Below are 11,550 nucleotides of genomic sequence, written 5' to 3'. Positions count from 1 at the left end.
AGAAATAAAATTAATTATGAACTAAACATGATCGAATATCGAAATAAAGGATCAAATCTAGCCGCCTTCTGGGGTCAATTGGCTTCCCCTAACATAGCCTCTATGTTTCCACATTAGAACAATATATTGGGAGTTGCAATGAAAGAAAAATCGATAGTAATGAACCTTAACTAAGTCAACTTCCGTTCCTTGTTAGAAAAGATTCACCTTTAATCAACCAACAATGTGCACTTGCAAGAAGATTAAAGAATATCAAGCATATAAAGACTTTAATCACAAATAAATCGATTCTAAACCCTAGAACATGCTGAAGTTACAACTACACCACAACCATCCCCTTAATGGGGGAATTACTCACTAATCATGCTAATAACAAGATTAATTAACAAATAATCAAGAATAAACATGATTAATAAGTAATACCAACAACTAAAATAATAATCAAAATAAAGCAAATAAAAATAGAGGATAGAGTGTTAGAGATTCTCATTGATTGAATGTGAAAATCTACAAGCAAAATGATCAGTCTTCCTCTTCAATATCCAAGCTCAACAATGGTGAAATCCTTACTTTCTCTCTCTAAACTACTCTAATCCTACCCTAAACCTGGAGAGAGAACCTCTCCTAAAAACTAATTAGAGAGTTGAATAATTGGTTATTGTATTCCTCCTCCCCTAATTACCCCCAAAAATGGGTATATATACTAACTTAGGAAAAATAAGAAAAGTAAAAGGGGAACAATAAAATAAATAATGAAATAAGAAAAGGGAAGATAAAATAGATAAAATAAAACTAAAAAAATAAAATTAAATAGAAAAAGAAATAGGAAAAATTAACTCACAAATCCCCTAACAAAAAACCTTCAAACCCCTGCTTCCCCTTCTAATTCGAATATTGCTGCTAAAAAATGGGAGAATAATCCCATGCTTTGCATCTCACCAAATCAAACTAACAACCATCATCATCAAATCACCACCGCTCATCATCATTGAAAATCGGCATCAAGCAAACACCGCCGTTCGATCTTCATTAAAAACCATGTGTGAAGCTCGTGGAGATGTTCGGTCGAACCATGGGTTGGTGTGGCCAAACTGTGGGGTTGGTTCGGTCGAACCATGGGTTAGTTCGATCACACCTCTTCAAATTACAAAACTTCCAAAGTTTCTGACTCTTTTTGCATTTCGATCGAACTCCTCAATGGTTTGCTCGAACCATGATAATTTGTGATTTGCTCTAAATTGGGGCTGTTGCTTGGGAGATTTGGGGTTGCAATTGGTGGTTGATTTGTTGCTGTAAATTGGTGATATTGCTGTTGTTCGAACGAAGGGGCTGCTGTTGTTGCGGGTTGCGCGGTGGTTGGATATTGAGGGTGAGAAGGTGAGCTGGTGTGAAATGGTGGTGTTTGGTGGTAGATTGGAGGTGGTTGCGCGGAGTTGAGTGAGGGAGCAGAGGATTGGTTGGGGATTGCCGAATGGTGGCTGTTGTTGGTTGAGTCGATTGGTGGCTATGGTGGTGCAGTTGCGTGGGAGCTGGAGTGGTTGCAGTTTGGTGGTTGATTGTGGGTGAAGGGCTGGTAGTTGATTGTGGGGGTTCAGCAGGTGGCCGTTTAGGTGGCTGAAGAGAGCAGGGGAGTTTGGTGAGGGAGTGGCTGCGAGGTGTTCTGGTTGTGCTCGCAGGTGGTTGCGTGGATGGTGAATGCTGAATGCAGGTATCAGCGTTACAAGAGTAATTTAGAATCGCAGAACGTTCTGAATCATTCTCCGTCCTTATCGATACTTTGACTTTTGTTTTCGAAACATGCGTTTCTCCAAACTCAGTCAAAGTGGGGGCTTCTGTAGACACCCATTTGTGTCTCCCCAAAACCAAACCCGGTGATGAGTACCTTTCACGTCGACTCATAATCGAATGAAGTGAAAGTGTGGGAAGTCTAGTGTTGCGGATAGTTTTAATTTCTTTTCTCTTCTCTCTATTTTTGAAAAACTATTTTAAGAAAACTGCCAATCCAGTTTGTTTTGGTCCATATCAAGGGTCCAATAATGGTGTAGTTGGATGGGGCTTGACAAGAGCTTTCCAACGATATATTATAAGCCAAATTCCGATGAATAATGAGGAAGTTATGGCCAAATTACTAAACTGGGCCCGATTTGAGCCTTATATGCGGCCCAATGATCTAGAGGAGGGCCTAATATGGACTTATGCCTAATGCAATTAAGATTGGTTTTATTCTTCTATATTCTTCTAGAAGGTTCTTTTCATTCCTAATTCAATTAAAATAAAAGAGTGTTTTTAAAGAAAATACGATTTTGCCCTTTTATACGGCTAAATTTTATCTGAATTAAGAAAACGTGTGAAAAAATTAATTAGCGCCTGACGCCAGTCATTAGCGCCTGGCGCTAATGCCTAGCGCTAGCCTTAGCGCTTGGCGCTAATGGTCAGCGCCTGGCGCTAACTTCGTTTTTCTATCCTTTTGGCTGATTTTCTCTATAAATAGCTTCTTAAAATTCTGTTTTCAATCATCAATTCTTATTCTTTCTAATTCTTTCTTCTCACTAACTCTCATCAAGAAATTCTTGATTCTCTCTCTCTCTCTCTTTCTATCCTAGCCTTTTACAAACACAATTCCTCATACATTAGCACTAGACACACCTAGCCAAGTTTAAAGTTGCCTTCGCCCTAGACGTGAAAGGTTTTTAATTTCTGAGGGTTTGGTTTCAAATCTCTCTTTCAATTATTTAATTTAATTGTTTGATTATAATTTTCCTTGAAGTTAATAACGTGTGTATTTTGTTATAAGGCAGAGGTACGAAGCATCCAAGTAAGTGCTTTAATTGATTTATTGATATCATGATATAGAAATCATGTTTAGGTTGTTATTATGATTCCTAGTGTCATGTTAGGGCGTTTTGATCTTCCTAGTATCATGTTTAGGGTAACAACTAAAAATTCCTAATATCAAGTATGATTAAAAGTATGCTTCCTATATTCTTTCTTAATATTCATGTTAGTATCATGTTAGGGTTAAAGCTTTGATTTTTATTGTTTAGTGACATGCTAGGGTTTGTTATTAATCTTGTTAGTATCATGCCTAGGATCTTGCTATTATTATGCTTTAACATGATCATGATTATTTTATGATTATGCTTATTATTATGATTATAATTTTAATTCATGATTATTATTATGTTATTTGATATATATTTATTGTTATTGCTTGATCACGCCTTTTATGCATGTTTAAAGGCAATTGGTACTTGTTATCATGCTTAATAAGACAATTAATAATCTTGTTTAGGGTTAAGATGATTATAATTCAAGTAATGGCCAATAATAGTTTTATTTGTGCATTAATATTCAACCAACATAGATAAATAGGTTTAGGGGTAAACCTATTGATTGCATGTTAGTTAGAAAGCGCACATGAATACGATCAGAATAAAGTAGAGGCCTATTATTAGGGCAGGTTCAATATCTTTTAGGGCAGGTTCAATGATTTAATGATATCATTTCATGTGCTTAAATGACTCACGTTTACTGTGTGTTGCTGCCTTTTTGAATAAAAGAAAATTAATAAGTTGTTTAGCTCAGTGCGTGCTTTATTAGTTTTTCTGAACTTTGAAAAACTTGTTTTTAAATAGTGATAAGTCATAGGTTATATTAATTGTTAGGAAAGATCTCAATTATGACGTCGTTTTTTATGTTTAAGAGAGATACATCAATATATAATTTAAACATGTTAAAAGGAATGGTGTCCTTCGAACAAGTGTATTATTCTGATAGCGGGTTCAGAATTATTAGAAAGCTAATATATTCAGCAAGGTCAAGTGATCAGAATGCCTGGGTGGAGGCTGCTTCCGACCAGTAATATTAATGTATAATAAATATTACAGCTTAATCTTGACTGAACCTTTCGGGTCACACCCTAGCAAATATACGAACCCACTCGACGAATTAATTCAGAAACAATTAATTCGTCGCTCGAGTGTTAAATATTTAGACGTCGGAAAATCGAGCTGGGAGTGTCGGAACCGAGCGTCGGAAGTCGAGTCAAAATAATAAAAGACGAGACACGAAAATAATAAATCAACAACACCAAAATACCCCTAGCATCAGAATGCCCCGAGCAAACCGAGTGCTAAGGGCATTTGGTATAGCATGGTGCCTAGCATGCGCACCAAGCCGAGCCTAGGCTGGCTGGTGCGTGCTAGCGTACCAATGCTAGCACAACATGCTAGCTGTGCTGGGCCAACGCGCGCAAGGTGCAAGGCACTCAGCTAGCAGCCCACATCATTGATGTGCGGCTTGCTGGCCGAGTGTGCAAGCAGCCCGCACAAGCACTGCTGGGCGTGCTAGGCCAGTAGCGCCAAGCGGCCCGCACAAGCAGTGTTGGGTGTGCTACGCCAGCAGCGCCAAGCAGCCCGCACAAGCAGTGCTTGGCATGCTAGGCCATCAGTGCCAAGCAGCCCGTACGCTTGTGTTGGGCCTACTGGCAGCTGCACATGGCAGCCCACCTTGGGTTGCCTTGGTGCCCAAGTGTGGTGCCATGTGGAGCATTTTGAGGGGAATCTTGAGGCATGAGGTGGTCGGTTTTTGGAGAGGGAGTGGAGAGCAAGTTTGGTCCCCCCTCCTCCAAATAGTCCTCACCTAACCTCTCTCATGAGCTTGCAACTTGTTGATTTATTACAAGTTTGATTATTTGTTTTTTTTAGCTTTAAAATAAAATAGGAAAATCAATTTCTCCCACATTGATGGGAGAGCTTTTTCACTCTCTTGTTTTCCCTATAAATACCCAAGTTGGGTTATTGGGAAAATCACTTGAGTGAGAGTTGAAAAAGGCATCACCATTGTGAAAACCTTTGAACTCATTTAATCACTCGTGTTTTGGTCGGACCTTGCTAACTCCAAGGTAGTGGACCAAAAAAGTCAGTGTTCGTTCTTTGTGGGTGGATACCGTTGGAGGCTCTCGTGTGAGCGGGGCTAAAGCTTTCAAGTAAGAGCCCGTCTTTGAGGGCGAAGCACGCGTCAAAGGTAAATTACAATTCTATCCTTTTATGTTTATTTGTTATGCTTTATGTATATGCTTTATGGTTTTATTAATTGCGAGTAATTCTTTGGGTCGGGGTTGTTTCCGCGGTAAGTTGGACTTACCAAACCCCAACACGTGCTATACATAAATTTTGTAGAGCTATGGCGGTAAGAACTTTGTTTGCTAGAGCAAGAATTAACCTCCCATCAAAAATATTGTTTGATGAATAAATGGACAGTTAGGATTAAAAATCAGGTTTACTGAGCAGTGCTATAATGTGTTTACCTTAATTATATGATGACTTAATTAAATGAGAATTGGCTGATTTCAAAACAAGATGATGAATTTTATCAGTTGTTGAGGTTGTTCTTGTGATTGTGGACCGACACACAAGTCTTGAAAAAGGGAAAACTTGTGTCTTGTTCAAAACAAGGGTGTATGCCTTATTCTCTGTCTGTGAAACAACTACAACAAGCGCTTTTTCCTCCTAAGGCTGCTACTGCTGCCCTGCAGCTGCTGGATCACAAGGCTGCTGCTGCTACTGCCTCGCAAGGCTGTTGCTGTAGCTGCTGCCCGCTTCTATGCTCTTTCTATTCTTCTAGTCTAGGCTACTGCTTGTTGTTGCTATACTCTACGTCGCTGTTGCCAATCTGCTCTACGCTACGAATTGTAATATTATTACAGTCGATCTGTTGCAATATAAAACTATATTCTTTTTTCTTTTTTTATTTCAAAAAATTGTAATGTTACAGCTGTATATTACTAAAAATTATAAGTTTATATATATGTAAGTTTTTATATATCAATTTAAGTAAGAAAATGCAAAAAAAAATATTATTTTTTTGGGGCATTAAGGGCACCGGTTCTGAACCGAACAGGTGCAAAAAACTGTATTATTGGCACCGGTTCTGAACTGAACCGATGCTAATAAATGTGTTATTGCCACCGGTTCTGAATTGGTGGCAAAAACTTTCACTTTTTGGTATCCCTCAAATAAACACCAGTTCAAAACTTGTGTTATAGGAGGCTTTTGAACCGATGCCCTTAATGCCCCAAAAAAATAATATTTTCTACTAGTGTAATTTAATGCCGACTACGCATCGAACGCGTTTTGCCACTCAACCTCCCTCAAATAAGTTGAGGTTACTGACACAGGAGCTAACCGTGCCGGCATCAATAACCATTCATAGGTTGCGGAATTCCTGCGCATAATAACAATAAAAGGAATGTACAGCGTTGCGTACTACTGTAGAAGTTATGATCAAATATAAAGTCACATAACTCCCCCCGTATGTTCATACTCAAGGTGTATACGTTCCTAGAGTATTGGTGCGTAATCTCTTTCACTTTAGGTTATTTACATATTATTAAACTTGGTGATGTTTCTCAAACCATAATCATTCAATCAACAATAATTATTCAAACAATCAAATATACCAATTTAATTCTTGAATAATTAGTGACCACATAATATTTAATGTTGAATCCTTTTTAATTCTACCTCGGTACCAATGACACCTTAAACGCATAAAGCACCACAATTTATTCCTCGTGTACGTAGACACTTATATAACTCTTTCCTCATGGTTATAGCATCAATAAAAATTATATGAACCATAATAAAATTCCTTTTCAATATTCCAAATAAAATTAAACATTTAGTTTAATTAAATCCGCTCTCTAACATGCCACAATTAAATATGTGGCTCCTAAATAATATTTTAAACTATTATTTTCCATTCAATAATCTATCACAAGTAAATCATGCTTCATAATCCAATCACCGGGAACATTCAAATCATATTTTCAAATCCAAACCTAACATGATACTACTTGTAATCAATTGAACAAATTTAGCATGCTACTACATCAATGTAATTATGTTAAGTAAGCGAATGTATCTTGTATATGATTTTAAAATAGCCACGGCTAATAGAAATCGCTCACTTCAAAGTCTCCAACAATTTAAAATCATAGAAGAGTATTAAAATCCTCTCTACACAAATTTCTAGCAATATATACTATTATAAAACCCCTCATAATTTAATTAAAATAAGATGAAATTATATTTAAAACATCATACTTTAATACCAATCAATGGGTAATTAAAACTCCTAAAAGAAACTTGATTTTAAATGCTCTACTAAAAATTCAAGCACTATATTTTAATTAAAACTTACTGTAATTAAGCCTTAAAACACTTTAATCAAATGTCTAAACCATTATAAATCATAACCCTTCAATAATTTATAAATAAAGAACCCAGGGTTTTAAAAATTAGGGCTTTTTTTAATTAGAAACATAATCTGGAAATTAATTAATGTAATACTCATAATCAAACATAAAAAATCAAATACAAAAACTCATAATTAGCAATTAGATTTAGGAAAAATTGGTTTTTAACAATAAAGATTCTATTTTTTTTATTCAAACCATGGCAGCCGACAACCACCTGGCCGCTGCCGGCGCCGGTGGTTGCCTGCTGCCGGCTGCTGGCTGCTGTCTGCTGGTGGTTGGCCAGTGGTGGTGAAGGAGAACCGAAAGGAAGAAAAAGGGGAAGGGAAAAAGAGAAAAAAAAAAGAAAGAAAAATAAGGAGAAAGGAGAGAGAAGTTTACCTTGGGTTTTCTCCACTCTGAGCAAAGTTTGATTTGCCTCATGTGTGGAATATTTATACCCCTTCTCTAGAAATCTTTTTTCCATAACTTTCCTCTTTTAATTTTCTTAATCCCATCCCTAATAAAACTTTACTAAAAAAAATTTTACTTAAATTAAATCCCAACTTAAATAAATTAATTAATTAAATAAACTTTCATTTTATAAATATTTCCAAACTTATTTTAAATAAATAATTAAAATACTTTAAATAAAACAATGTAATTTTATTTACTTCTTAAAATACTTATTTTAATTAAAATACATATAAAAAATACGAGGTATTACACTTATAGTCTTTCGGAGTCGGTTCAAAACCAAGTTCAAAAGTATCTAATTTAGGAAGGCCAAGTGATCCCATTTGCGTTGCTACTCCTTTCTTTTTTTCCTAGAGTCATTCCAAGAAAGTGTCCTTGCTTTTAGAGTATACTATTGACTATCATGTTCGAATGGAGGTCATAGTGAAGAGGGGTCTTTTCATCTTCATCGATAAAGGAGACCTCTTCTGCGTTAATGCCCCATAAGTCTTCATCGTTTTCATCAAGCTCCATAATTATAATAGGCTTATCAATTGCCTTAATTCTCATTGGAGTAGAATCGATTGTTACAGGAATTCCTCCAACTATGGCCTTAACTTGTTGATAAAGGGATGAAGGGACGACCTTAAGGTCATGAAGCCAAGGGCGTCCCAACAACAAATTGAAAGAAGCTTTGATATCTACAGCTTGGAAAGTAGTAGCATGCTCAATGACTCCTGCCGTGACATTAATGGTAATAGTCCTAAGAGCTTGGCAACAAGTGTTGTCATAAGCCTTTATTCCTTGTGTAGACGGATACAAATCTTTATCTCTTATTCCTAACATCCTCGCAGTTCGAAGAGGGCAAACATTGATTGCTGACCCATTATCTAATAGTCATTAGGACATTCATTCTCTTGCAGATTACTGTGAGGTTTAAGGCTTTATTGTGTTTATCACCTTCTAGAGATAGATATTTGTCAGTATAAGTGATTAGGTTGATGGGACTTCGAAGATCACTCGTAAGGAAATTAGCTAACCCCTCAGGAGTGGTTTCAGAATCTATTCCTACTTTATCCAAGGCATCAACTACTATGACTCTATGCTCACGGGATATGGCTAGTAATTTCCATACGTTCATCTCGACCATAGTCTTCTTGAGTTGTTTGAAAACATCATTATCTTCTATGATGGGTATGGGAATTTGTTGGGTAGTTGGAATAGGTTGTGTTGTAATAAGAGGTTGCATTCTCCCTGATCTTGTGAGGACATCTATGGGTGAATCTTCTTCATCCCAAATGTCATCTACTGGATAGATTGTGGAAAGTGGGTTTTCTTCCAATTTCTTGAGGTAGACATCCTCATCATCACATTCCTTAACTCCATTAATACTAACATCTTTTTCTGGACTTACTTTAACCAACTTCTTGCTATCAATTAGTCCTTGGATTAGATCCTTGAATTTAAAGCAATGTTAAATGGTATGTCCTTCTGATAGATGGTATGGACAATAAAATCTATTTGTCTATTTTAGTGATTCAAAAGGTCTTGGCTCGAGAGGTTTAATCCATTCTCAAAGAGCTTTTGAAACATATTTACATAAGAGGTCCCAATTAGAGTATAAGACTTATTTCTCCTTTTGGGTTTTTTGACTACTTGGAGAGAAGAGGGTTTTCTCTCTGTAGTCTTAGTAGTTGTCATTTTTTCCATATCACGGTTATTTTGAACCATTTTTAGATGGTCAATGGTCCCGCGACATATATCGATTGCCTCTTTCAACGTGTTTATGAGGTGTCATACCTCTTTTTTTTGGCAAATAAGTAATATTATTACCAAAAGAGAAAAGGTTACAACTTGCAAAGAGAAGCTAAGTTGAAACCCTAACAAAACAAAAAGGCAAAAGGCAGTCAGAAAAATAAAAGAACCCAAACTGATCTAAAAAATAGGTGTCATACCTCTTCTTTACTAGCAGGCAACTCACCTATAATGTGCTTCTTGGCATCGAAAAAGGTTTATTCCTCTTCTTCGATGGCATGAATCTCTTCAACAGGTTTAATGAGGGTTCTTGGATCGACATGATTTTCCTCATAAGAAATAGCCAAGGAATCTGAAAGTGGATCACTATAACTACCTGGCTTCTTGCTTACAGGAAGCAATGAAAGTTTGTTATTATCGATGAGATCTTGAATAGCTTCCACCAATTTTCAGTAAGATGGCCCCTACCTTGATGGTATTTGCAATGTGCATTGGGGTTCCAACTAGCTGAACTCTTTTCGACTAGGCGATCCCAAAATGGTCCAATGGGAGTTATAAGACCCTTTGCATGAAGGCGATCAAATGCGGTGTCATAACTCATGCCAATAGGTGTGAAGTTTCTCCTAAATGGCTTCTTTTGTCCTTGGTTGTTCATAGCTAGGACCTTATTCAGATTAAAGGTGCTAACATTATTTGAGTGGGTAGTTTTGGATGAAGAAGGATTGTCGTTCTTCTTTCTTTTCCAGCTACAGTTGGAGTTGTTAGCAGCTTTTTGTTTTGCAAGGTCATCTTCAATGTTAATTCCTACGTCATAGACGACCTTGAAAGGGTTCAAATTGCTTTGATATTTGAGATGCTCTGATTACTTTTCATGGAGATTCTTGATGAACATCCTTATAGATTCTTTCTTAATGTGCACCTCAACCATTTTAGTGGAAGTTTACATCCACTTATTAAAGAAAGAAGTATAACCTTCATTCTCTTTTTGCTTTAACATTTCAAGTTCTCTATGGTCAGTTTTGACTTGGACGTTGCATTTGTATCTATCCATTAAAGCGTTTATTATGTTATCCTAAGAGAAGGTTTTATCTTTTTTAAGGAAAAAGAACCACTATTGGCAAACGATTTTCTAGAGATAGTGAGAACAAAGTGTGGAAAACCTTCCTTATAATTCCCCCTAATGTTCAATATAGTTTTAAAGGCTCTTAAGTGAAAGTAGGGGTTGTCAATTGGCTTGAACTTAGGGATGTCATTGGCATTAAACTTTTGCGGAAGAAGTTCCTTGTCCACTAAGACCCCTTGTGAGTTAATCCCATGGAACTTATAGTCATTGGAGAGCTTGCTCAAGCTTTCCTCTATTCACTCCATCTGTTATTTCTCAGGCTAATTGACTTGAAGGGCAAGGGTCTTCATCATCTCGATTAGACTAGCAAGGTTTTGCCTAAGCTCGTCAACTTCTTGTTGGGAAGCCATTAGTATGAACTTTTTCCTATGTCTGATGGGCTTATCGAAGAGTAGTACTTGAACGAAGGTATTGTCCTTGATTAATCATCCTTCCTTTCTAGACCAAGAGCTGTAAATTAAACCATATTTGACTAAATGACTTGACTCAAATTGACTTTGACTTTATTGGTTTTTAGAAAAAAAAAACAACTTTAGGGTGCATATTTTTGGGAACCAAGTATAGGTTTCAAACAACATGGTTATGTTTGGAGGATTAATATCCGAATAAACCCCCTAAAAAATGACGGAAAAACACGCGCACAAAGACTCTCTAAACATGGTCAAACTGTAACATTTATACAAAGTGTGCGCTTTTAGAAGTAAGTGAAAGTAGCATGTTTTGACACTTGTGTAAGACCATGGGAATATGTGATAGAACTCAATTAAGGACTAACTATGGTTTTTGCCATTAATAAATTAATTAATTAGACTCAGCGTGAAGACTCAAGCAGGAAAGTGGACCATCGCGTAAACAATGGGACTATCGCGATGCGCCAGCACTGTCGTGGTGCGACATTTCTGTCATAGAACAGCGGACACTAGCGTGTTGCGCCACAGGCCAAACCTCGACGTCATTCTTGAAACTTTTGTCTGGGCCT

Source organism: Chenopodium album, chromosome 8 (assembly GCF_948465745.1).
Source record: "Chenopodium album chromosome 8, dcCheAlbu1.1, whole genome shotgun sequence".
NCBI classification, from domain to species: Eukaryota; Viridiplantae; Streptophyta; class Magnoliopsida; order Caryophyllales; family Amaranthaceae; genus Chenopodium; species Chenopodium album.
The sequence above is the reverse complement of the archived record's forward strand: the minus strand, read 5'-3'. Positions refer to the sequence as shown.